A 27,517-nucleotide genomic window follows, 5' to 3' on the forward strand; every position below is an offset into this window, starting at 1 on the left:
CCTCACTCAGCACAGACACACTGCTTGCCAGCTTGTGTGTGCTAGTGGGGATAAAACGACTAAGTCGACATGACACTCCCCTCCGGGTGCCATGCCAACCTAACACCGCCTATAGGTATAGATGAGTCACCCCTCTAGCAGGCCTTACTGCCCTAAGGCAGGGTGCACTATACCATAGGTGAGGGCATAAGTGCATGAGCACTATGCCCCTACAGTGTCTAAGCAAAACCTTAGACATTGTAAGTGCAGGGTAGCCATAAGAGTATATGGTCTGGGAGTCTGTCATGCATGAACTCCACAGCACCATCATGGCTACACTGAAAACTGTGAAGTTTGGTATCAAACTTCTCAGCACAATAAATGCACACTGATGCCAGTGTACATTTTATTGTAACATACACCCCAGAGGGCACCTTAGAGGTGCCTCCTGAAACTTTAACCGACTACCAGTGTAGGCTGACTAGTTTTAGCAGCCTGCCACACACCAGACATGTTGCTGGCCACATGGGGAGAGTGCCTTTGTCACTCTGTGGCTAGTAACAAAGCCTGTACTGGGTGGAGGTGCTTCTCACCTCCCCCTGCAGGAACTGTAACACCTGGCGGTGAGCCTCAAAGCCTCACCTCCTTTGTTACAGCACCCCAGGGCACTCCAGCTAGTGGAGTTGCCCGCCCCCTCCGGCCACGGCCCCACTTTTGGCGGCAAGGCCGGAGGAGATAATGAGAAAAACAGGGAGGAGTCACTGGCCAGTCAGGACAGCCCTTAAGGTGTCCTGAGCTGAAGTGACTCTGACTTTTAGAAATCCTCCATCTTGCAGATGGAGGATTCCCCCAATAGGGATAGGAATGTGCCCCCCTCCCCTCAGGGAGGAGGCACAAAGAGGTTGTAGCCACCCTCAGGGCTAGTAGCCATTGGCTACTAACCCCCCAGACCTAAACACACCCCTAAATCGAGTATTTAGGGGCTCCCAGAACACAGCAAGATAGATTCCTGCAACCTAAGACGAAGGACTGCTGAGCTGAAAAACCTGCAGAGAAGACGGAGACACCAACTGCTTTGGCCCCAGTTCTACCGGCCTGTCTCCCCACTTCTAAAGACACTGCTCCAGCGACGCGTTCCACAGGGTCCAGCGACCTCTGAAGCCTCAGAGGACTACCCTGCATCTAGAAGGACCAAGAACTCCTGAGGACAGCGGCTCTGCTCCACAAAGAAGCAACTTTGAAACAACACGCGTTTCCTGCCAGAAGCGTGAGACTTTGTTCTCCACAAGTCGAGCAGGGGACATCGGGTGCAGAGTGCAAACACTACAGGGAGGACTCCCCGGCGACTACGAGGCCGTGAGTAGCCAGAGTTGACCCCCCTGAGCCCCCACAGCAAAGCCTGCAGAGGGAATCCCGAGGCTCCCCCTAACCGCGACTGCCTGCTTCAAAGACCCGACACCTGGTAAGGACACTGCACCCGCAGCCCCCAGGACCTGAAGGATCCGACCTCCAGTGCAGGAGCGACCCCCAGGTGGCCCTCTCCCTTGTCCAGGTGGTGGCTACCCCGAGGAGCCCCCCTCCCTTGCCTGCCTATATCGCTGAAGAGAAGCCTTGGTCTCCCATTGAAATCTATTGCGAACCCGACGCCTGTTTGCACACTGCACCCGGCCGCCCCCGTGCCGCTGAGGGTGTACTTTCTGTGCTGACTTGTGTCCCCCCCGGTGCCCTACAAAACCCCCTTGGTCTGCCCTCCGAACACACGGGTACCTACCTGCTGGCAGACTGGAACCGGGGCACCCCCTTCTCCATTGAAGCCTATGCGTTTTGGGCACCACTTTGACCTCTGCACCTGACCGGCCCTGAGCTGCTGGTGTGGTAACTTTGGGGTTGCCCTGAACCCCCAACGGTGGGCTACCTTGGACCCAACTTTGAACCCTGTAGGTGGTTTACTTACCTGCAAATCTAACAAACACTTACCTCCCCCAGGAACTGTTGAAAATTGCACTGTCTAGTTTTAAAATAACTATATGTCATTTGTGTGAAAACTGTATATGCTATTTTGCTAATTAAAAGTTCCTAAAGTTCCTAAGTGAAGTACCTTTCATTTAAAGTATTGTTTGTAAATCTTGAACCTGTGGTTCTTAAAATAAACTAAGAAAATATATTTTTCTATACAAAAACCTATTGGCCTGGAATTGTCTCTGAGTGTGTGTTCATCATTTATTGCCTGTGTGTGTACAACAAATGCTTAACACTACCCTCTGATAAGCCTACTGCTCGACCACACTACCACAAAATAGAGCATTAGAATTATCTCTTTTTGCCACTATCTTACCTCTAAGGGGAACCCTTGGACTCTGTGCATGCTATTTCTTACATTGAAATGGTACATACAGAGCCAACTTCCTACAGAGGGAGACCCCAGTCCTCGGTCCAGCAGCCTACCAGCCTCCCGTATCGGTCCTTCAGAGGGCAGGGGAGGGTTAGGACAAGAGGGGTCACCCAGCAGCACCCTGCATCATCCTCTTCCTCTGGGGGACAACAGCAAGGGAAGCAGCCCTAGTTTTCTCCCCTTTATCGACCATACTTCTCCTGTAGGGGGAAGATTACGTCTTTTTCTCCACGAGGGGGAGTTAGTTACAGCAGACTCAAGGCTTCTAAACATTGTGAGAAAAGGATATGCTCTCCCTTTTCAGGAGTTTCCTCCTCCCATCCCTCCCCGTCCCTCGTTTTGTTCAGAAGACCATCTCTTGTTGTTACAGCAGGAGGTTCAGATCCTATTGTCAAAAGGTTCTGTGGAGTTGGTTCCAGAGCAAGAAAGGAGTCAGGGATGTTATTCAAGGTATTTTCTGATCCCCAAAAAGGATGGACGTTTGAGACCTATCCTGGACCTGAGGATTTTGAATTGGTTCCTCAAACAGGAAAATTTCAAGATGCTGACTGTTGCACATGTACTTATGGCGTTGAGCAAGGAGTATTGGATGGTGTCTGTCGACTTGCAGGATGCTTATTTCCATATTCCCATTCTCAAGTCACACAGGAAGTATATCCGGTTTGTGGTGGGGTCGCAACACTACCAGTTTGCGGTCCTTCCTTTTACTCTTACTTCCGCGCCTCGAGCCTTCACGAAGGTGATGGCAGTGGTTGGGGCAAATCTCAGGAGGAAGGGAATAGCAGTATTCCCTTACCTGGACGATTGGTTGATCAAAGCCAAGTCTCCAGAGCTCATGCTGCATCACCTGCAAATGACAGCCCAGTTGTTGTTCAGTCTTTTCGATAAACGTGCCCAAGTCTCACCTGGAGCCCTCTCAACGCCTCCTGTTCATAGAGGCAGTATTGGACACAAAATTGAATTGAGCCTTTCCTCCGCCACAGCGGATTCAGGACATTAAGGCGTTGATTCCAATGTTTCGAGAGGGAGCGGTTGTTCCAGTCCTCAAGGTGCTTCGTCTGCTCGATCTGTTTGCTTCATGCATTCTGTTGGCTACTCATGCACGCTGGCACATGAGGGCTCTTCAGTGGTGCCTCCGCAGGTAGTGGTCTCAGCACACAGGGGATCTCGCTGAGTCGAGAAAGATCTCCAGAGAGACTGCAGCGGATCTACGATGGTGGCCTGTGGAAGGCAACCTTTCTCAAGGAAGGACTTTTTCACTACCACCTTCAGTGGCCACGGTGATAACAGATGCTTCCACTCTGGGGTGGGGAGCTCATCTGGGGGACCTGGAGATCAAAAATCATTGGTCTCCAGTGGAGCAGATGTTTCACATCAATCTGCTGGAATTGCGGGCGATACATTTGGCCCTCAATGCCTTCCTCCCTTCCCTTTGCGGTCAGTCGGCTCAGGTCCTGACGGACAACACGACCGCGATTTGGTACATCAACAAGCAGGGAGGAGTAGGGTCGTACCTTCTCTGCTGAGAGGCTCTGCGGCTCTGGTCCTGGGCACGAGACCATCGGATTTGCTTAATGGCAAACCATCTGGCCGGGGTTCAAAACGTGCGTGCGGACAGTCTCAGTCGGCTCCTCTCGGCCGATCACGAGTGGCGTCTTCATCCAGATCTGGTCCTTTACATCTTTTGGATGTGGGGATTTCCCCAGGTAGACCTATTTGCCACTCAGGAGAATGCGCACTACCCATCGTTCTGCAGCCTCCAGTATCCGGTGCAGGAAGTGTTGGGGATGCTTTTGATGTCCTGGAACGGCTAGTTGCTTTACCCATTTCCCCCCCTATACCCTTGATTCCTCGTGTTCTGAGGAAGATTTGCCAAGACTGGGCCTAAGTCATCTTAATAGCTCCAGATTGGCCAAGGAGGGTGTGGTACACGGACCTTCTCCAACTCTCACTGTGCCCTCCGCTCCGTCTCCCTAAAAGGGCAGACCTCCTCTCGCAGTCACAGGTGCAGGTTCTACACCCCCACCTCCAGATCCTGCACCTTCATGCCTGGAGATTGAATGGGGCAATCTAAGTTCTTTTTCTCTCCCACCGGATGTGGTGGACGTTATTTTATCAGCCAGGCGACACTCCACCAAATTTGTCTATGCGAGCAGATGGGCTAAATTCATTGCTTGGTGTCGAGAGAGGCAAATTAATCCCTTAAGTGCCCATTTGTCAGACATATTGTTGTTTGCATTGTCCTTGGCGCAGCAAGGCTGCGCTGTTGCTACTGTCAAAGGCTATCTTTTGGCTCTCTCATCCTTCTTATGCCTACCTGATCAACCCTCTTTGTCCAAATCCCCTTTAGTATTGAGGTTTTTGAAGGGGCTTACCAATAGGTTTCCTCCCACTCCGTTTCTTATGCCCCAGTGGGATTTAAATCTGGTTCTAACCTTTTTAATGGGTTCACCTTTTGAGCTGCTACATTCTTGCCCTTTGAGATTTTTAGTCTTAAAGATTGTTTTTCTGCTAGGCGTGTAAGTGAGCTTCAAGCTCTTTGTGTTCACCCTCCTTTTACGACCTTTCATGCAGACAAGGTGGTGCTGAGGACCAGAGCAGCTTTCCTCCCCAAGGTATTGACTCCTTTTCATTTGGGGCAGTCTAGCACACTCTTGTCATTCTATCCTCCTCCACATCCATCTAAGGAGGAGGAGAGACTCCCATCGACTGGACCCAAGGAGGGCCTTGAGTTTTTACATAGACAGAACTAGAGAGTTCCGCTTGGACGACCAACTCTTTGTCGGATATGTGGGGAAGAGGAAGGGGAAGGCCGTCCACAAACACTGTCCAGGTGAGTCGTTCTTTGTATTAAGATCTATTATTCATTAGCAAAGAAAGTTCCTCCTGTTGGTATAAGAGCCCATTCCTCCAGGGCTAAGTCGGCCACGTCGGCCCTGGCTAGGGGTGTTCCAGTGGCAGACATTTGTAAGGCTGCGACTTGGGCGTCCCTCCACCCCTTTGTAAAGCATTATTGCTTGGACTCGGAGGTGAGGAGGGATGGCCATTTTGTGCGGTCTGTGCTGCAGGATTTCTTGGTATGATCAGTCAGACACCCACCTCCGAGGCGGTACTGCTTTGGGACTCTATTCATTAGGTGAGGAATCCACAGGTAGTTGTATCCATCAGAAGAGCAAGTTACTTGCCTTTGGTAACGTTTTTTCTGGTGGATACACTAGCTACCTGTGGATTCCTCACGGTCCCACCTGCCTCCCCGTAGTCTGTCTGGTCATACCGAGATTTCCTTGGGTGTATATATGTATATTTGTATGTTGCTGAATTATGAGAGGATGTGTGTGTGTGTATATTTATATATATATATATATATATATATATGTATTTGTATATATTTATGACTATGTATTTTTGCGGATATATATTGATATTGTTTGCTATTCTTATTTGTTTACCTTTAGTATAAAAGTTTTTTTTGGGATACAATCATAATGAGTATGGGATGTCGGTATTCACCTGTTCGCATCAAAGGCACGTAAAAAATGGTGTAAACTGACGTCAGCACGCCGGCGGGGACCTCTTATTGCCACGATGACGTCAGACGGAGCCACGTGGAGTCGGGCAATTGTGACGTCCTCGCCGACGTGCAGAGCTGGAAAGAAGTTTCGGTCGAATGCTGCGCATTGGGGAGAATTCATTAGGTGAGGAATCCAAAGGTAGCTAGTGTATCCACCAGAAAAAGCGTTACCGAAGGTAAGTAACTTGCTCTTCTAGGCCCCACTCGCTGCTATAACTGCTAAAACCAGCATCAGGTGGGAGCAGTGCCAGAGTTCCGATACAGTACAACTACTCAGGAGCTCTGTAAGCTCTTCCTCCATTGCATAGTAGGTAGTAACCTTCCAAACACATTATGGGGGTGATTCTGACCGCGGCGCTTTGGCCGCGGTCAGTGCAGGAAAACCGGCGGTCTCCCGCCGGTTTTCCGCTGCCCCTAAGAATCCTCCAAGGCGGCACAGCTCGCTGCGCCGCCGAGGGGATTCTGACCCCCCCTACCGCCATCCTGTTCATGGCGGGAAAGCCGCCATGAACAGGATGGCGGTAGGGGGGGGGTCGCGGGGCCCCTGGGGGCCCCTGCCGTGCCCATGCCAATGGCATGGGCACGGCAGGGGCCCCCGTAAGAGGGCCCCGCAAAGTATTTCAGTGTCTGCCTTGCAGACACTGAAATACGCGACGGGTGCCACTGCACCCGTCGCACCTTCCCACTCCGCCGGCTCGATTACGAGCCGGCATCCTCGTGGGAAGGGAGTTTTTCCCTGGGCTGGCGGGCGGTCTTTTGGAGACCGCCCTCCAGCCCAGGGAAAAACTCATAATACCCTCCGCGGTCTTCTGACCGCGGAGCGGTATAATGGAGGGCGGAATTCTGGCGGGCGGAATTCTGGCGGGCGGCCTCCGCCGCCCGCCAGAATCAGAATCACCCCCTATGTACCTAAGACTCCAGTAACGTGGATAGACATTGAACTCCACAACAATCCACAGTGACTTCCATAGCTTCATATTTACTACAGAAGTTCAGTAAAAGATTGGACCTCACTGGAGCGCTGCCCTGGACAACCATTTGCAGAAGATAAGGATTTGTTTTTTTAGCCACAGCATTTTTTCCTCCAGAAATCTTCCCATCCCTTCTGTCAGGGAGGAACATGCTGCCTGTTTTTTTTTCTTTTTATTATTTTCTTGTATTTCGGCTGTGGCCCAGGAAGGACATCTTCGTGATATACACACAAATAAAATATTAGTAAACACTGACAGACATGTGGTAAGAAGGACTGCTTTTTTGTCTCCCCTGGCCCCTTGTACAAACCCAAAGAAATATGAGATATAGAATAACTTTTCTCTCAAACGCTTTTAAGGATCTTGAACGCAAACACTGTTATAACTCTGCAACATCCTACAGCTGAAATATAAATGAAGCCTTTATGATAGATGTATAAAATAGTCTGAACTGAAATATGTGTTTCCGTAGAGGTTTATAAATCACTGAAGGTAGTTATCAAGTCTGTGATTGAAATGATTCTCTACATTACATGGCCAGCTGTAACATAATAATGGATATACATTAGTGCTGTACTTTTCTTCTTGGCAGTATTTATTAACTTCTGCTTTGCAGACGGTGAACATTGTGAGGGTGCTGGTGCACCCTGCTGGCTACCACATTGCCGCCGGCTTGATTATGAGCCAGAGATAAGGCTTTAGCCTGTTTCCCGCTAGGCTGGCAGACAGAAACCTAGGTTTCTGCCCACCAACCTAGCAAGAAACTCTTAATGGGTCTGACTGGAGGATAGCCAGTGTGGCGGCAGCCTCCCCATCGGATGTTTGGCAGACAGTGACAACCGTCCACTGAACTCCCAACCACGCCCATAGTCTTCCTTGACTCCACTTGTACTTGTATTATATTGCAAGGATCATAGCTGCAAAACCTTGCGCCAAGTAGGGGTCATGCTCTGGGCACACTGCTGGCCTTATCTGCAATGGAAGGCTCGGTTACCTAAGAAGTTTGGAAGAGTGCATATCTATCTCCACCCGGCATAACAAGTAAGCGCAGCCCTTGGACCATGATACCCCCTCCCAATCCTCACCCCCAAGGGCAGACATCTCAGCAGCATTGCTCTAGGCTTATCTGGGTGATCTTGTGCTAACAATGAAACATGAAGTTAGGGGCAGCTCCCATGATCGCTACTCAGGGCCATACCCTTTCTAATCCAATAAACATTACTGACAATTTGTGCATCTAAGAATTTATATATTTCATATTCATTCAACAGTAGTAGGATCTGGAGAAAGACAGGTCTTTGCAGAACAAGCTTTTACTAAGGGTGCAATCAGAGTTGTTATAATCTATGAAAATTCATTCTGTTGTTTCATGTATCATTAGATGATTCACAATTTGTTGAATGATAAATGGAACAACAAACTTGGGTTGTAACTTGGATTTTTTTAAAGATAGATTCTTAGTGAATAACTGGACTTTTTCACCTGCATTGTACATGAGTACTGGTATTTTTTTTTGACAGCATATACTTTGTAGGTAGCTTTGGGTTTTTCGAAAGACTCCTGTGTAGAATTTGTGATTCGTTCCTGTACAAAAGGAAGTGTTTAGGATGAATGTGAATCTAGTAACAGTTCTCTAGTTTAATGCTTATACATACAGAAAAATTGTGACACCCCTGTTCAGAATGGTCAGCATTATTTTAGGTTAATTCTGCTAACCATAAAGTCTTAGTCTAATCCTCTTTTTGCACCTGTGTTTGGAACATCAAATATTGTTGACATATTAATTCATTTGTTCTCTTAATCTGTTTGAGAATTATAACTAGTGGGCAGACAAACTTCCATGTCTTACCCGTTGCATCATTTAGAACAAAATTTTGGGATGTATTTTGAACCTCTGTATGTTAAAACATAGTTAATCATCCCGTGAGCTTCCTATGCAGGCTATGGGTCTTAAAAAACAAATAACATTTGTTAAAACAAGCTCATCTGTATGTATAAATGAGCAGGAGAAACTCGGACAAACTTGGAGAAAACATCTCCCTTTAAGTAAAGGGAAAAACAAAAATATTTCTGGGTACAATATAAAATTTACAAAACATTACTAAATGCAGTATATCCTGCGGAGACCTTTTGTCACAACCGCACAGACCTATCATGTAACGTTCATAACTCTCCTCTGGGAGAGGCAAAAATCTGGTGCAGAGGGTTGAATGTAATCTAACCAGCAGGAACCATGTCATCAAACCAAAATGTGTATATTTGTACTAACTCTTTAGAAGAGGCCAACCCAGGCAATACAATACAATGCCCATTTTGGTCAAATGATCAACAATTATAAGAAGGGCAGTGCAATTTTGACTCTTTGGCACAGTTGTTGGTCTTAAAAGACGTGTGGAATTTGTGTGTGAACTCTTTTGGGCATATGTAGAGCTTGTGTGTACATATTACTTAAGATCTGTTGATAACATTGACTCTCAAAATAACTTATACTGCTGCTTTTGATTAAGTTATTCCAGGATACAGAGCAGTTTTAGAGTCATGAAGCCAGCTCATAGCTTGTTGTCCTAGTTGAACTGAAGGTTCAAAACTTTGCCTTCTTGTAACAACCCATATTTCTCGTGGCTGCCTTCCTGTCTGAGCAAATGTTCTTCATCAGTTTAGCTGTAACTGTACATATTTATGATTAGAAAGGCTTCAATTTTGATTAAGCTGTAGAACAATGGTTCTGAGTTTCAGCTGGCAAAATCAACAGATATCAATAGAGGTTCACTAACAGTATTAGATAAAGAATGGTTCTGAGTTTTAGGTAACAAAATCGGGAAATTCACTAATATGGTTATTCTCATTTTTAGGTTGATTATGTCTAGAAAATAGCTACTATTGTGAGGACCAGGTTTAACGCTAATCACAAAGTCATAATCTGAAAAAAACAATGGCCATCTCAACTAAGTAAGCATCAGTGCCCTAGTGGACTTTAATAATTGTAAATTTGTGTGGTCATTGTATAGCTCTGCCATATGTTTGGTTTCTAATAAATAATGTTCAATTCTTCAGAAGACCTTTTGATTGCTAAATTTTCTTTGTCTTCCTCAGTGTAATTTAAATCAGCTGTTGAAAACCTCTGGGAAGGTAGGCCACCTATCCAGTGATTCCATTTTTTGTGACACTTCCTATTGCAGGATATGAAAAATCAGACTCAACAATGAATGAGGATGAACACTTGTATGTTGCGAAATAGGGCAACTTGAAATCCATTAAAAACAAAAACGCAAAAGGCTTGATCAGCTTTTTTGGACCATGTGAATGTAGATCATTTATGAAGAGGTTTGGTAAGGGGCTTGTCTGTCTCAGGAAATTGACTAATAAGATCTCGATGTGTATACAAGATATGCTATAAAAGTGGTTTGCAGTGTTGCATTGACTTTTATCTAATGCATTGGCATTTTACAAATGAATCTATGCTCTGCTAGGTCGTTTCACAAAATACAGAATCGTAGTGGATTGCGATTCCTCATTAATATTAATGAGCGAGGTCATAAATTGTGACCCACTACTATTCTGTGCCTATGAAGGGGAAGGAGACCACCATGTCTGTGTGTGCTGTGAAATAAAGTTTTTTTTTTTTTTTTTTAAATGTAGCTCGTTTTCCTTAGAGAAAGATGGGATGCTTTTTATTATAAAAAAATAAAATTAAAAGTTTCACAAACTTTTTTTTTTTTTTTAGGAGTAAGCAATGGTCTCATGGACCACTGCCTACTCCTAAAATGTTTTTTTTCCAATATTCACAATGGGCCTCTTTTGGTTTGCAAATGGGTTACAACCGTTTTTTGAGGTGCAGGTAAAATATTAATGTTTTGTGACTGGATTTCATTCGCAAAACATGAATACATACCACAAGGAATCAGTATTTGCAGGAGATGCCCTAAACACATCCCTTTTCAAATACTGATTCGATATAGTTTACGAAACCCAATTAACAATTCATAAAAGCTTTTTCTAATCGTTAAGTGGACTTGGTACATTTTTAAAAGGGTTTTAGCAATCCCAAACCCTCTGATTTACCGAATCAGAATGTTTCCAAACCCTAAAACTCTTTGTACATCTGGCCCTTAATCTTCCATAAAAATTAGCAAGGCCTAAGGAGCTCGGCACTCGTTTTACATAAATTGTTGTAGGCCATTACTCATTGCTGAAACTATCTTTTTGTCTATTATCCATCTCTGTGGGCTAATTATGTACATCAGCAATTCTGCTGGATAGGTGTAGAATACATACTATCACATTTGGTAAAACGATGGTGATAATTTAATCACTGTAGTACTGCTGAACATGTAGCGCATGTGTTTCTAGAAAATCATGATATCTAAATACACTATAAATACTCTCAGCACTTAATAAATAAAAAAACTGAAAAACAGCTGTGGCCTTACAGAGTCCAAAAGGCATGACCTTGTATTCAAAACCTGGTGAGAAACACTGTTTTCCTTTCCTCACCTTCTCAGACACTGATCAAATGATATGCTGCCACAAGATCAAGCTTAGTGAAAATTGTTGGTTGTTCTGATCTAAGAGAACACCCATCAGTGGTAATGGGTACCTGTTTTTAACTGTAATCTTTTTTGCTTGCTCTATAGTCTTGCACTTTCAGCTTTCAACTCACTCCTTTTCCTTTGATTAAAAAGTAAAGGACAGGAGACTGGAGACTGTGAACTGATAAATCCATTAGCTACATTCACATCAAAAAATAAGATATTCTATTTCTGATTCTGTAAATGTGTGTAACAACTACAAGGTAAAGATGCCCCAGCTTTCAGATGAATCTTGCAATCATAACTTTGGAGTGGACATAATAAACCCACTATTTTCGTATAAAACAACTCATGAAAATTCTCATCACAATATATGTAAGCTAACTCCACAAACAAAAACAGAATTTATCATTAACCTTGCTATTGATTTTGAAGGACATATGGGGGCTTGTTCTTCAGTTATCAAACAATGATCCAGACAGTAATCGGAATATATTTGTATAATTTTGCCCACCAATGCTAGGATTATGCGAGTTAACCAGGCATAGGCAAAATTATCTTAAAGTGAGGGGCATTAATTAGATCAAAATAAACCTTGGCATGACAGTTTCTAAAACATACTGAAGAAAATGTGTGTAAAAGCTTGCTTAAAAAGAAATATGGACAAAGCTAAACCATCTAGTGCCTGCACATCTTCAGAAACGTCCATCTTATTTGTGAAGATTGCACAAACTTAATATCCTTATAGTTCCCTGAGGTGCCTGAATCTAAAGGTCCTGAACCAATTATATATTGTCCATTTGTCATTATGATAGGAACTATGAAATTATCAGAGGGGACTCCATGGTATTTGCTACTGCTAAGGTAGCACTGACTGATTTTCTAAACTTAACTTTTCCAGTGACTCTTGATAAAGACAAAGTTATCCTTTTCTCCTCAGACCAACCAGTCTCATCTACCAAACAATTAAAAGTGGTGATATAGCTCATTAAATGATGGTGTGCCTCTTTCAATTTCAGCAACTCCGTAAGGAAAGATCATATGATTTTCTATTAAATAACTTCCACATTTGTTTTCAGAAGGTAGAGAAATGATATAGCCATTTATCGCTGTGCAGCAGTTTCACTTAAGTAAAATAAAGTCTACTATAGTTTGATCATCAAGAAATGCCATGATTTTGTATAGTTAATGCCACTGACACTGATAAAGAAACAGTGCATACATTTGGGATCATTGGAAAATCTCTCTGGAGGTGCTAAAGGTAGTACATGTTGTACATGTAGGCATGAATTTGTATAAGACTTAGGGTCTCATACCTAGGGGGGTAAGGTATAAGGACTGGTGATCTTGTCTCCGGTAGTCTTCTGACTTACATGGTAAGGTCTTGTTCTTCAACATTGATAAAATTACTTCATGTTGTAATTTGAGTATTACATCTACGGTCTGCGAAAGGGCAACTTCTGATACTGTTGCTTGGTTTGAAATGATCATGTGGCTGGGCAGTGTGTCATGGTTGAACTAACCTTGAAATCGGGATCCAGTTGGAGTGATTTTAATATAAACACTTCTCTAAACCCACTGAAAATCATGCAAAATATGATAATGCTGGTCAGCAGTAGACTTGGAAAAATGGAGTGGGACAAGACGAAGGGAGAGAAACAGGGACACTGGATGTCTTCACTCTACCTGTTTTTACAGGTTCTGCAACTTGTGTTGATGAGCCTTTGGCATATGCAGAAAAGAGATAACTTTTCCTAATCTGATACAAATTGTGACTACCTCTGTGTAAGCAGCTCTCTAAGGTTAGTTGAAACTCTGACACATCCTAGAGATGAAAAATATAAATGAAGCCATTTTGCTAGATGCAAAAAAATAACCTGAACGGTAATGTGTGTTTCTATACGGAAAGCTATCTTCAGTGATTTATAAATCAAGTCTCTAATCTGAATGATTATTAATGTAACAAGGTGTAACTTAGCACATACACATTAGAGATTTTTCTCCTGACAATATTTATTCAGTTCTCGACCTCTAGCAATACCTTAATAACATCTGTGACTAAAAAGTAATATAAACAAAGTCTGCACAAGTTGAGGATTGCTCATGTTCCTCATGTGAAATAGGTGTAGTAGAGTTCACAATCCATCAAAAAGATGATTCCAATAGTAGTGTGCACATAAGTCTAAATCCCTGACTTCTGGTACTTACTTGAAATACTTCTCTGTATCCAGCAAGTCTTTGACTCCATATGAAACCATAGTGAGTTCCAACCTCTTTGCACCAACATTCCGGCTGCAGTATATAAGTATTTTAATTTCCTAGCAAGGATTGCTCTGAAACATGATGAACCTATTTGTTATGAATCCAAGAAGGCCATTGTAAGAATCTACTGGCACATGTAGTCTTTCTTGACTCCAATTGTGTGCTTCGCTTAGTGCCAGCATCACAACTTCAAAGCCTCAGTCCACGCTGCGCCCCCAGTCTGTGCACTACTGGCTTTCCCTCTAATGGAAGCAAAGTGCCTGAGAAACTTGGAGGAGTCTGCCGCGTTCAGGGAGCCCCTAAGATCCCACCCCTTTCCACCCGGCATGACTGTTCACAATAGTGGTAGCAGTATATAGAAGCAATAATGAGCCATGTGCGTAAAGAAATATTTGAAATCAACCCACCAAAGGGGCACCACTTTGTCTCAGGTTCTACCCCTTCTCCACCTCCGTATTCAGCTCATAAGCTGTGGTATCGGGAGTCCCTTCACCAACAAAAGCACAGAAAGAGTCGAGGATAAGCAGTGAGTTGAAAGTGGTAAGAATCTTGTCATGTTGACAAACAAAGGGGGATCCTCCTTACTAAAATGAACAATTGTGACAAACAGTATATAGAACCAATAATCCTAATTCTAATATTTGAGTCAATGGAAAAAAGAGAAAAAATAAGATGTTTGTTAGTTGTTCTAATGCCTGTGCCAATAGTTAGAGTTCAGCAGTTTTGGAAAGCCAGAGTTGCATAATCATTGTTAATCATGCCGTCATAAATATAGCTATAACTGATGGATGAGTCATTGAATATTACGTTCTGCCATGTATTGCCGATAACAGATTGATAATTTTAAAGATATGCCTAATATTTAAAGTAGAGATAGTAATATTATCTTACTCCAGTACTGGAACTTTCATAGATTCACATGCGTGAATCATTCCCCGTCTTCGAGATGGAAGTCCCCGGTACCTTAGAAAAATAATGTCCCCATAGACATAAACATATATAGGCCTTAGGCCTTTCAGTTTAGTAGCATATCAGAGTAAATATTTAAAAAAGGACTTAACATAAGAGTCACCAAATCAGGTGACACCACCCTCTAGAACCCTCATGAGAGAAGCTCCAGTTCCTCAGTTTTTCTATCATACGTCGTCTCCACTCAGTTCTGCTCAGTTTTTTACTTCTTGGATAATTTCAAGAAACAATTTCTGATTCTTTGTACTAGGAAAGTATATTTCCTTGGTTCCACACCCTTTTTTCTTCAGAAAGGCTTGGACTGACTCCTGTTCATCATGTCAGATAAGGAAATAAGGAAATGAAAAGCCTCCTTAGGGCTTGCAGTGCATGTGGCAAAAAGAGGCTTCACTCAGAAGACCCACACAAAGACTGTATTAATTGCCTCTACCTTGGCCATTCTGGAAAAGACTATAAGGTATGTTGTACCTTTTCGACTAAGACTTTCAACAACAAGGAAGGAAGGCTGCTAATCTGGCTTCAGAAGCTCAAGAGCAGGAAAGAGCCAGCAAAGTCCTATAAGAGAGAACGGTCACCTCATTGCTCGACTATTGGAACTTTCATAGATTCACATCGTTGAATACTTCCCTGTTGTCGAGATGGGAGTCCCCGGTGGAATATACAACCTAGGCCTGAAAATGTACATATACAATACATGGCCTAAGCCTCAATAGAATAAACTGTCACAGTCATTTTGTCAAATAGACCCAAACTCAAATTTGAACTAATCAGATTGCCTCACCGCTTAGAACCTCCTGTGAGGAGCAGGCTTCCTGCAGATTTTCCACTGCACATCATGCTGAGGAGTCTCTTTTGAGTTCTGCTCAATATTTTCTCTCAGAAGATCTACTACTCGAATTTTGGGACATTTCTCCTCTTCTCTGTTGCTTCAAACTGGCTGCCATGGCAGAGACACCAAGGAAAGGCCTTTTTAGATTCTGTGCCTCTCGTTTGAAGAAAAGATTTAGGGGATCATTATGACCTCGGCGGTCTTTTGAAAAGACCGCCGAGGGACCGCCGTGCTGAAGACCGCAAGTGGTGGCGGTTTTCCTCTCGGCGTATTATGACTGTTGGCTGCTCTCCGTCCTTTTTCGGACAGAGAGCTGCCACCAGCCATACTGGCGGGTGGCGGGGAAGTGGAGGTTGCTCCACCGCCACGCCAACAGAACACCGCCCACTGAATTACGTCCTGTGATTCGGCGTGGCGGTTTTCTGTTGGTGGTGTGGTGTCGGCGGAGCAGCCCCCATGGCTCCCGTCCCCTCCCGGAGGATCGACAGACCAAGCAAGTCGATCGTCTATTAGGGGAGGGGGGGGTGTTGTGTGCGTGCATGGGGGTGTGCGTGTGTGTATGTAGAGGGGGTGTGTGAGTGCGTGTATGCTTGTGGGGGTGTTGCGTGTTTGTGAATGAGTGCGTGTATGTCTGTGGGTATGTCTGTATGGATGTGTGCGTGTATGTTTGAATGTGGGTGTGCGTGTCTGACTGTGTGTGTGGATGTTGGCATGTATGTCGGTGTGTGTTCGTGTATGTGTGTTGGTGGTGGCTGCGTGCGTGTCTTGTGTGAGTGTGTAATGTGATGTTGGGGGTCGGGTGGGGATGGGGCCCTGCCACCTTTGGGGGGGTGGCAGGGGTGGTGGGGGGTGTAGGGGATGGAGTCGGGATGGGGGGGTGGGGGAGACCCCTATCAGTGCCAGGGAAGGAATTCCCTGGCACTGATAGTGCTTACCGCCATGGATTTCATGGCGGTTTCAAACCACATGAAATCCATGGTGGTCAGCCGGGTCCAAATACCGCCGGCGGTATAGTGACGGCCGCCGGGCTGGAGACCCAGGTCTCCAGCCCGGCGGGCGGGACGGAGAACCGGCGGATGACCATAGCGGTAACCGCCATGGTCATAATTGCAAAAAAAAGACCGCCAGCCTGTTGGCGGTGTTACCGCCGCTTCTCCGCCTTCCACCAGGGTCGTAATGACCCCCTATATGTGGATGATCCACATGAGGAATGCATTTATTGCTTATATCCCAGCCATAAAACAAAGGACTGCAAAATATGTAGAAATTTCTCTACAAAGACTTTGAAAGACAGAGAGGGTTGTCTGCTGTTGTGCTTCAGGAAGGTAAGACTGGCAACTCAGCCTCTGATGAGGATAGTGTCTCCTCCTCCTCTATTTCTGCTCCTAAAACACATATTAAAAAAAAAGCAGGAGGGCTCAGATATTCAAGAGCCACCTCAGAAAATGGCACATAAATCAGCTGGGACCTCTTCTAAAAGTCATAGCTCTCCACAGAGGAAGAAAATAAGCACAGAATGCCTAAAGAAATCCTCTAAAAAGACTGTTTCTGAACCGGCTACTCCACCTCCGAAGGTTTTCCACAAGTTCAAGAAACCAAGTTCAGCACCGTCCATGGCGCCATCGTCGACAGTACTCTTGTCGACAACTATTCTATCAGTGCCGCCGGTTATAGTCACTCTTACAATGTCGACGGCAGCGACTGCAAGATCCTCGTCGACGGGACGCCCCATCTCGTCAACGCTATTCTCGTTGACGACCCTCCCGTCGACGATTGATCTCACAACGACGCTGCCGTCGGCGGTGCCTCTGTCGACGATGCCCTTGTCGACGACACCTCCGACGACGGTACTATCGTCGTCGATCACACCGTCGAAGATGTTTCCAGTCACGACGATATTGTCGACGCCACCGTCGATGACACCAGGGTTTTTCTTGTTGACAGTCGAAATGTTTCCAGCAAAACGGCAAAGACCAACAACATTGCCTCTGTACCACTCTGCGGAGCATACTCCTATCAGGAGACTTTCAAAGGCTTATTTGACGCCGTCTGTCACATCACCAAGTAAGGTGTCAAGACTTTTGCCATCCCGGTTTTTAGATGGCGACGATGATGACGAATCGGATCAGGACGCATTATTTGGAGTAGCCAGGAGTCCATCCCAGTTGCATGTTAAATGTCAGGAGTACTCTGATGATGACTCCTATTATGATCAGCATTATTATGATCCAGTCCCCCAGCAGCAACAGCAAGGAATGGTGTGCTTACCTTCTGGTCTGGTTTCTGACCTACAGGCCATGCTGGTGGATTATAGGGAGCGCTTCCATCCACAGTCTGCAAAAGATCCTACACCAGTGGTTACGGTACCATGTACTCCGGTACCTCTACCAGTTCTTCCTGCTGCTCCGCAAATTCCTCCTCAAGCTCCACAGAGTCCACAAGCCCAGGCATCGTCAGGCGAAGCAGCTGAAGAAGAAGTTCTCTAGGAGCAGTATGAATGGGATGACTATGTACTCCTGGCACCCCCTTCACTGGAGCCAACTTCAGTTGAATCCCCTCCGTAGGATATTGGATCCTTTAATAATTTATTAGAAAAAGCAGCTGCATGCTTTGAGCTCCACATGCCATCCACACAGCAGGATTGCTTCCTATATGACTTTAAAGAGCCTCATAGGAAGGTGGTCAGAGCAATCCCTATTATAGACCACGTATGGAAACAGGGACTAAATATTATGTGTAACCCTGCTGCGTTGCCAGCGGTATTGCCAAAGCTGGACAAAAAATATAAAGCGACAGAGGATGCCCCTGCTTGCTTGGTGGGACATCCAAAACCAGACTCAGTGGTTTCTCAGGCTGCCCAGCGACGCTCTTGAAACCCTTTGGCACCTCTATCTGCACCTCCAGACTAGGATGGTAGGCACCTTGACAACATTGGGAAGAGATTTTCTTCCATGTCTGCCATTGTGGTCCATGCTGCAAACTCCCTGGCGCTCCTGGGCAGATATGACAGGCAGCTATGGTCAGACATTTCTCACTCTGTAGATTACCTTCCGGATTCCAGCAAGTCGGAAGTGAGAAAGATTCTCATTGAAGGTCAGCGCACATCTGCAGAAGTTATTGACTGTGCTTTAGACATTGCCGCTATTGGGGTTTCGGCTACTGGCTGGTTCAGCTATCTTAAGGCGCCAAGGGTGGGTTAAGGCCACAGATTTTCGACCGGATGTCAAAACTAAAATTCTTGACCTCCCTTATGATGGACAAGACCTTTTTGGCAAACATATGGATGACGCTCTTCAAGCAATCAAAGCAGACACTGATACTGCCAGGTCTTTGGGATCACTACAGTAGAAGCGCTCACTCTTTAGGGGAGCCAGAGCTAGATGGCACTCTTCCTCTGAAGGTGGTTACCAATCATTCAGGTACCCAGCTTATTCCTCTCAATTCCAATCTTCCAGACCCCAATACCATCAGAGGCAACCTCCAGCGGTGGCATACAGCAGACCTTCTCCCAGAGGAAAGTCAGGGAGACAATCTAAGGACACCTCTCGCAGGCAATGACAGCCTCCAACGGCTGGCTACCGCTGCTTCTTTGAGAGACATAATAACTTATGGTAATCTGTCAGAGTTCACTTGCATGCCCCCCAAGACTCCACCTTCCCGGGTACGTCAACAGTATCTACATCTTCTCCTTCTGGAAATAGATGTCATGTTATCCTAAGGGGCGATAGAAGCTGTACCTTATTCTCAAAAAGGAGGGGGTTTCTATTCTCGCTTCTTCCTCATCAGGAAGAAATCTCATCTGTGGAGACCCATCCTGGATCTGAGGGAGCTCAATATCTAAAGAAGCAGTCCTTCCGCATGGTAACATTGAAGGATGTTTTGCAGCTTCTCAACAGAGGGGATTTTGTGGCTTCCCTATATCTGCAGGATGCCTACTTCCACATACCCATTCACCCCAAGCCAGGAAATTTTTAAGTTTCATGGTAGCCGGCTGGCACTTTCAATTCAAAGTGCTACCTTTCGGACTCAAATCCTCTCCCCAGATTTTCCTGAAGTGCCTAGCCCCTGTTGCGGCATATCTGAGGTGCTACAGACACTAAATATTCCCATATCTGGATGACTGGTTACTGAAGGCATCCAACATCCAGTCTCTACGCCTCTCTCTCAAGACCACGTTACGCCTATTTCAACAATTAGGTCTCACTCTCAATTGAGACAAGTCCCATCTTCAGCCTACCAGAAGGATAGTTTTCCTGGGTGCTATATTGGACACGACTCAAGCAAAGGCGATCCCAGAGGAGGAAAGCCAACTCAAACTCATTACCCTAGCAGACGCAGTTCAGAAAAGAAAGTCTCTTTCAGTTCGAAAGTTCAAATCGTTACTGGGGATGATGTCCTCCTGTATCAATCTAGTTCCCCACTGTCGCCTTTGGATGCGCCCTCTACAAGAAGAGCTCGACAAACAGTGGAAACAGACGCAAGGTTGCTTTGGGGACATCATACAGATAACAGCAAGGATCGTCGACTTCCTCGATTGGTGGTAAACACCGACAAACATCTCCAAGGGTTTAGGATTCTTAGCTCAGGTTCCTGCATGCCTTCAAGACCTTCAAGTGAGTGGCAGGTGGCCCCCCTCTCATGCTACTCTTCACATCAACCTCCTCAAACTCAGAGCTGTGTACCTGCCACTGCAGGCTTTCCTGCCAGGAATCCGAGGCTCATTGGTGCTTGTCCGAACGGACAATACCACCACCATGCACTACATCAACAAACTTGGAGGGAATCCGTCTCAACTGCTGTCTAGGGAAGCTAAGACCATTTGGACCTGGTGCATTCAACATTCAGTGCATATACGAGAAGAACACCTTCCGGGAGTGAGCAACACCACAGCAGACTCGCTAAGCAGGCTCTGCACATCTTCCCACAAGTGGGAGCTGAATCAGAGGATGCTGGACGTGATATTCCTCAGGTGGGGTAAACCAAATCTGGACCTTTTTGCGACGTCCCAGAACGCGAAATGCTGGTTTTATGCAAGCTGGCATCACCAACGAGGGTCCTGGGGAAATGCCAGTTCGATAGCATGGTCAGGGATTTATGCTTATGCTTTTCCTCTGATACCTCTACTTTCGCGGGTCATCAGCAAGATCAAATCGGAGCCATGTCAGGTACTCCTAATTGCTCCAGCCTGGCCACGTCAACCGTGGTACACAGAACATCTGTTGCTGTCCTCGTGTCCTCCCATCAGGTTAGCACCGATTCCGGAGCTACTAACCATCAACCAGGGCCAAGTGAGGCATCCTGATCCCAAGTCGCTCAGATTATGTGCATGGCTCCTGAGTTCAATGAGTTTGGCCATTTGAATATTCCTAATGACTGCAAAACTGTTCTAGCTAAAGCATGTGCTGATAGCACTAGCAAGACATACAAATTAAAATGGAAACGATTTTGTTTATGGTGTGTTCCTAATGGCATTCACCCGCGTACATCTGCTCCTGAGCAGGTTTGACATAATCTTCTTCATCTGGCGCGCCCTGGATTCACGCATGCATCTATTAAAGTTCACCTGGCTGCTATCTTCAGATATAGACGGCTTTCTAAGGGGTCATTCCTCTGGTCTCATAGGCTTATCAAGCAATTTATGAATGGTCTGTTTCGATCTTTTCCTCCAGTCAGAGCACCGCCTTCAGCTTGGCAACTAAATACAGTCCTGGGTCAGCTAATGAAGGAGCCATTTGAGCCCATTCATAAGTCGGACATCAAATACCTCACCTGGAAGGTAGCGCTTCTCTTGGCCTTAACATCTGCTCGTCGAGTCAGCGAGATCCAAGCATTTACCATCCAGGACCCCTTCATGAGATTTGCGGACGATCAAGTCATCCTGCGAACAAATCCTAGGTTTATTCCCAAAGTTCCATCAGACTTCCATATTAATGAGCCAGTGGTGCTGAAGACTTTCTTTCCAAAGCCTCAGACTGGAGCAGAAAGATCGCTTCTTTCCCTTGATGTCAAACAATGCCTTAAGTTTTATTTGCAGCGAACGTCTTCGATCTGGAAATCAAATCAACTCTTAGTCTGTTTAGTAACAGGATGCCCTCTTCTGGGCGCACTAAATGCAACAATGTCTAGATGGACCTCAAGCGCAATAGCCTTTTACCATCAAAGGGCCGGTCGACCTCTGGACACCAGAATACCTTCGCATTCCACCAGGGCAGTCTCTACATCCTGTGCGCTCTTCTCTGGGGTGTCACTGCCGGACATCTGTCGAGCAGCGACGTGGAGAACGACACCCGCCTTCACAAAGCATTACTCTCTGGATGCTGAGACACTCCGAGATGCAGTGGTGGGTCAAGCAGTCCTTAAGCATTTGTTCCGACAAGGTGAGCTGTTTGTTTTCCCACCATCCGCTTCTGCTATAATATCACATTTTCTGTTCAATATTAACGTACCTCTTATGCATATAGATTTATGTTTGAGTGGGTTAGCTCTTATTGCTTTGCATTTACCTGCTCTAATGCGGATGATATCTTATTATGAGATGAACAGTGTTTATGAATACAGAAAATGTGCTGGTTACTGCTTGCTAGTCTTAGTCAAGCATGTGAATCTATTGGAAGCTTTCATATATTCACATGCGACCCACCCGCCTCCCCAGGGGAGCTCAACTGCTCTCTTTTCTCTGTACATCATTACAGCACTTATGCTTGGAAAATCTGAGGGAAGGCAGCACTTAACAGGAGGTTCTTAGGAGTGAGGCAATCTGATTGGTTCAGATTTGAGTTTGGGTCTAGTTGACAAAATGACTGTGATAGGCTATTCTGTTGAGGCCTAGGCCATGTATTGTATATGTACATTTTCAGGCCTAGGTTATATATTCCACTGGGGACTCCCTTCTCACGACGGGGAAGTATTCAAGCATGTGAATCTATGAAAGCTTCCAATACTGGAGAACTACAGTTACAGGTACGTAACTTATTTCTTTTAGATTTTCCTCAGACTAGCCAAAGAAAGCCTTAAAAAAGACCTCATGTGGGTCTTACAAGGGAAGCAGTCCATCTAAATCTCCTCAAAAAGAGACATCCTCTGCTAAAAAGGAGAGAAAACAACCATCTGCCTCAGAAAAAGCCAGAAAATCATCTTCTGAGCCAGCTACACCACCTCCTAAGATAAGGCAGTCTTTCAAATAGCCTTCTTCAGCTCCGTTGATGCATCCATCTAAAAGCACATACATGGCGGCTTCAGTGTTGATGATAATGTCAGCACTTACAACGTTGTCGACCACCTCTTCGTTCTCGTCAATGACATCTTTGATGACAGTGTCTACAACCAGGCCGTTGACACCATAAATCTTTATCAAGTCATCGGGAACAGCTCTACTGTTGATGCTAGTTAGCTCGCCAGTGACAGCAACACAGTCATCTACTCCTTCATTGACGGCCATCAAGAAAAACTTCTTCTCCCGTCAACGACATAGCTGATGACAGCATGATCCTACTGTGATGCTACATTTTTTTTCTATTAACACCAGAGCGCACTTCTAGTAAAGTGATGCCCCTGATTCCAGTCCACCTATTAGAGGAAGATTCAGACGATGAGGGACCATTTGGGGTTGCACATAGTCCTTGAGAATTGCAAGTTAAGTGTCAAGACTACGAAGAAGGGTGTGAGCATGAGTATGAGCAGCAATAATATTATTCTTTACAGGGTCAATATCAGCAACAGAAGGACATGGCTTGCCTTCCCAACTCTTTAATTATAGACCTCCAACTTATGCTTTCGGACTACAGGAAGCAGTTTCCTTCTACAACTGCTCCAGCAGAACAGACTTCACAAAGGCCTAGGTCATGGCCTACTTCAGCAAGACGTACACCACAGACAGCACTCCTTCATGACCCAGATACCTCTGACGAAGAGAGAGAGGAAGGAGAGCTTCAAGACACCCATTCAGAATGGGATGAGTACCTCATCCTCGCACCATCATCTCCATTGCTCACCCCTATAGACTCACCACCAGAAGACATAGGGGGTTTCCACAATTTACTGGAAAGGGTAGCTAAAAGGTTCACACATCCCATGCCCACTAAATAGATGGACAGTTTTTTATATGACTTCAAGGAGCCGTTTCAAAGGAGTGTAAGGTCCATGCCCATTGTCAGTGAATATCTGGGAAGAGGGCTTAAAAGTAATGAAAAATCCGACTACGGTTATAGCCATTCTCCTGCGAGTAGATACGAAATATAAAGCTCGGGAAGGCACTCCAGCTTTCTAACTGGCCATCCGAAACCTGATTGAGTGATAACGCAGGCAGCGCAGAGGCGATTTAAGAACCCGTCTGCCCCAATCTCTGCACCACTGGATAAAAAAGGCAGACACTTAGACAACATTGGAAAGCATTTTGCCTCAATGTCATGGCTGACAGTTAAAACTGCGAATTCCCTGGCTGTTTTGGGATGATATGATAGGAAAATATGAGCTGACATTGCACCATATATTGACCAACTTCAAGAAGAAGCAAAGAAGGAGGTGAGAAAGGGATACAGGAAGGAGAGCAAACTTCAGTGGAAATCATAGAATGCGCAATGAAAATCGCCATATAATCACTAAAGGTGTGGGGTAGTAGGGAACCGAAAGTAAGACTGGGTCAGTCTTAAATCGGTGTTGGTTAGGTGGCTTTGGATCCTAACGCGGGGGAATCATTGTTGGAGAATATCCAGACAGGGGGGGTGCTGTGTAGTCCCACAGGGGAAGGGGGAGTCTCCCTTACGGACTAGGTGGTCTCACACACATAATAGTGTCATGCTTCATCATATGACCACCTAGCCCCACCCAAGCAAGATGATACTGCTTGGGCGGACTCAACCTCTTGGTTAAAAGAACCGGAGGGAGTACTGAAATTAAACTTACTGGATAGTTACTTAGATCCAGCTGAGGTGAGTAATAAAATTACCAAGCATGTCACTGATAGTTGCTGCTAGTTTTAATATAGGTGCATGCTGGTAAGACTAAAAGCAAGGGGAAAAGGCTCGTTGGAGAGTAATGTCTCCTGGAGTCTAAAATAAAAAATGGATGACCAACATGTTTCTGCCCTCACTAGGTGCTGGTAGGTCAGGGGCATTCGTCAGGGTCGGAGCACACGCAATAAGTGGGGTGCTCAAAGTGGATAATGAATGGCCTACCTGAACGGGTAGTTCACGGTGGGGTAGGTCTGTGATAGAAGATAGATAAACCACAATTATTCAGAACATATTTAGAGTGAGACAAATCGTGGCAAACCACTGCAAAGCACACAGCACAAGGTGAAAATATGTAAAAATAATGAAAAAGGCAATCACACACGCATGCAGATGTGACTTACCAAGGGGTAGGGGGCGGTTTGCCTCTGGTCTGGCTAATGCCGGGGAGGGGTTTTCCCTTTTAGTCACACTCTGAGGAGATTAGGCGTTTAAGTAGGGAAGAATGGGGAGAAGAAGATAAAAAATGTGTAGAGAAAGGGCAGAACATAAGGGCGCAAGGAAGACCTAGATAGGGAAGTAAGGAAAGACAGGGAAAGCAAAAACAGGGACATAGGGAAGGGAAAAGGGGAAAAAAAGAGGGGGGTGCTAGGGTTGGCGGTTGGTGACAGAGAAAGGAAGAAAGAAAAAAGGAAAGAAGGAGAAAAGAAGAAAACGAGGGAAAAAGGACACAGAGAGAAAAGAAGAAAGAGAAAAACTGGAAAGAAGGAAAAAAGGGGGGGAAAAGGAACAGGGTAGGAGCTAGGCAGAATGAGGGAAAGAAGGGTGAAAGAAAATATCCAAGGGGCCAGGGAGGCCAACACTTACCACTCCAAAGGGAATACCATGGGGGGTACCTACATGCCGGAGCCAGGCCGCCCTGGTACTGACTGAAGGGTGATCTGCAATATTATGTCGATCAACAACCAATAGGCGAGAGGCTGGGGGCCTGGGGGCGGGGCCCGGAGTAGGGATTGTCAGGTGTATCGGGCGTGTTGCCTAGAAGACTCCCGGTGCTCGAGGAGTAGTTCTGCCACGCCCATAGACCGGCCGCACCCCCGTGCGGGGTGCGCCGGTGCTTCAATGCGGAATCCACCCGCGGGACCTCAGAGAAAACGAGGCCCGCGGGAGACGTGCTGGAAGATGCGATGAGGATGCGTCGCGGCTAGCAGGCGCGGCGAGCGTCCTGCCGAGATGCGTCGCGGGAGGCGCGGCGCGTCGTCTACGCCTGCGGGACTCTGGGAATTGGAGTCCCGTGGAGCGCGCCTGGTAGTCCATGTAGGACGCCCAGGCCAAGTGAGGAGAAAAGAGGAGGGGCGGGGGCGGGCGGGGGGGAGCCGGGGGAACAGAGAGGGAAAGGAGGAGGGGGGGGTTGGGGGGGGGAGGAAAAAAGGGGAAAGAAACAAGGAGAAAACGGATACAAGAAGAAAGACTAAAAAAGGGGGGGGGGGGGAGTTGAGAGGGTGTGGTTGTGGGAAGGGGAAGAAAGGTGAAGCCAGGGGATAAAGGGGGAAAGGAGGAGGGGGGGGGAAAAAAGGGGGAAAGAGAAAAGAAAGACAGGAAAAGGGATCAAAAGGGATGGAAAGGAAGGCTAAGAAAGGGGGGGGAAAAAGGGGGGGGGGAAAAAGAAGGGGGAAAAGGGAGGAAACAAAGCGGAGAGAAAAGAGGGTAAAAAACCATGAAAAGAGGGCGAGTGGGAAAGCGAGGAAAAGAAAGAAAAAAGACAAAGGAAAGTTGAGGAAGGAACGCAAGGGTCGGGGAGAGAAGACAGCCGGGATGTATGCGGAAAGGGGAGGGTATCAGAGAAGGAGAGCGACGAGAAGGGGGGAAAAAAGAAAAGGAAGAAGGAACGGGGAAAGAGGAGGGAAAAGAAGACAGTAGACGGGAGAATAGAGGGGTAAGTGCAGGAGAGAAAAGTAACAAGATGTGAGAGAGAGAGAGAGAGAAAATGAGCGACAATAGCTCTGATGGCAGGAGAGAGGGGGGACTAGTCTGGTTAATAGGGGTACTACCCTGGTCAAAAGTAAAAATAAAAATAAAAATTAAATATAAAAATAAACACAAGCGAGACGGTAGTGGAACCCATAGTAGGGCATTGTAAGGCCCCAGGGGGGGATCTCATGCGGCGTGGGAACCGTAAAGATATCTAGTCATCAACCTAAAGATGACCACTGGATATTGTCATTCAATCCTCTAGTGTCTGTTTGCAGCCTCCATATCCACCTCTGTTCATATAGTAGTAGTCTATGCTTGGCATTGATTGTTGTTGATTTCAATTGGTCCAACACCACCCATTGCATGTGGTCAGGATGGTGATTGTTGGAGATATAATGCTCAGTGAGTCTTGTGGCATCTCTTTTACAACGGATGGTACTCCTATGTTCGACGATGCGTGTGCCCACTTTTCTCGTTGTCATCCCAATGTATCTCTTGTCACAGGGGCATGTAATCATATATACCACGTTTTTGCTGTTGCAATTAGTTAATTGTCTCAGTTCCCAGGGCGTCCGTAGTCCTAAATCAAGTGTAAGGGTTTTCTTGGTGAGTGCGCACACGCTGCAATTGCCGCATGGAAAGTGTCCTTTGGGAGGAGGAAGGTCCCAGAGGGTCCTTTGTCTACTTGTGGTAGGATTTACCCGTGGGCGTGTATGTATGATCATATCCCGAATACTTTTTGCTTTTTTGTAGGCATTCATTGGGATCTGAAAGGGGAGGCCCCCAGAAGTGAGGATTTTCCAGTTTTCATTTAGTATCTTTTTGATCATATTAGACGCTGGGTTAAATGTAGTCACACAGATCAATGGTTCTCCCTTACTGGCTCTGCTGCTAGGATGTAGTAGAGTGTCCCTGGGGCTCACACGAGCACGTTTGTCGGCTCTTCTCAATAGATGGTCCGGGTATCCCCTTGCTTGGAGTTTCTTAGTGAGCTGCTGCGCATGTCTTTTATAATCCGTTAGTTCGGTACAGTTCCGCCGAAGACGGAGAAATTGGCCCACTGGCAGGTTTTCCTTGAGGGAGCGTGGATGGA

The 27,517-nt window shown here is 45.9% G+C and overlaps 1 protein-coding gene across 4 annotated transcripts in view; it reads left to right on the forward strand.

Moving 5' to 3' along the window:
- The window catches only part of ZNF821 (zinc finger protein 821), a 420,332-nt gene that overhangs the window by 220,365 nt on the left and 172,450 nt on the right, over positions 1 to 27,517 (forward strand). Inside the window, exon 5 of one of the 4 annotated variants that reach the window (XM_069216873.1) lies at positions 10,007 to 10,042. The exons of the other annotated variants lie outside the window; for them this stretch is intronic. The gene's annotated coding sequence lies outside the window, so the exon portion shown is untranslated. The remainder of the gene's footprint in view (positions 1 to 10,006; positions 10,043 to 27,517) is intronic. 4 annotated transcript variants of the gene reach the window in all.

The sequence above is a fragment of the Pleurodeles waltl genome, chromosome 12, assembly GCF_031143425.1.
Source record: "Pleurodeles waltl isolate 20211129_DDA chromosome 12, aPleWal1.hap1.20221129, whole genome shotgun sequence".
In the NCBI taxonomy this organism is placed as follows: domain Eukaryota; kingdom Metazoa; phylum Chordata; class Amphibia; order Caudata; family Salamandridae; genus Pleurodeles; species Pleurodeles waltl.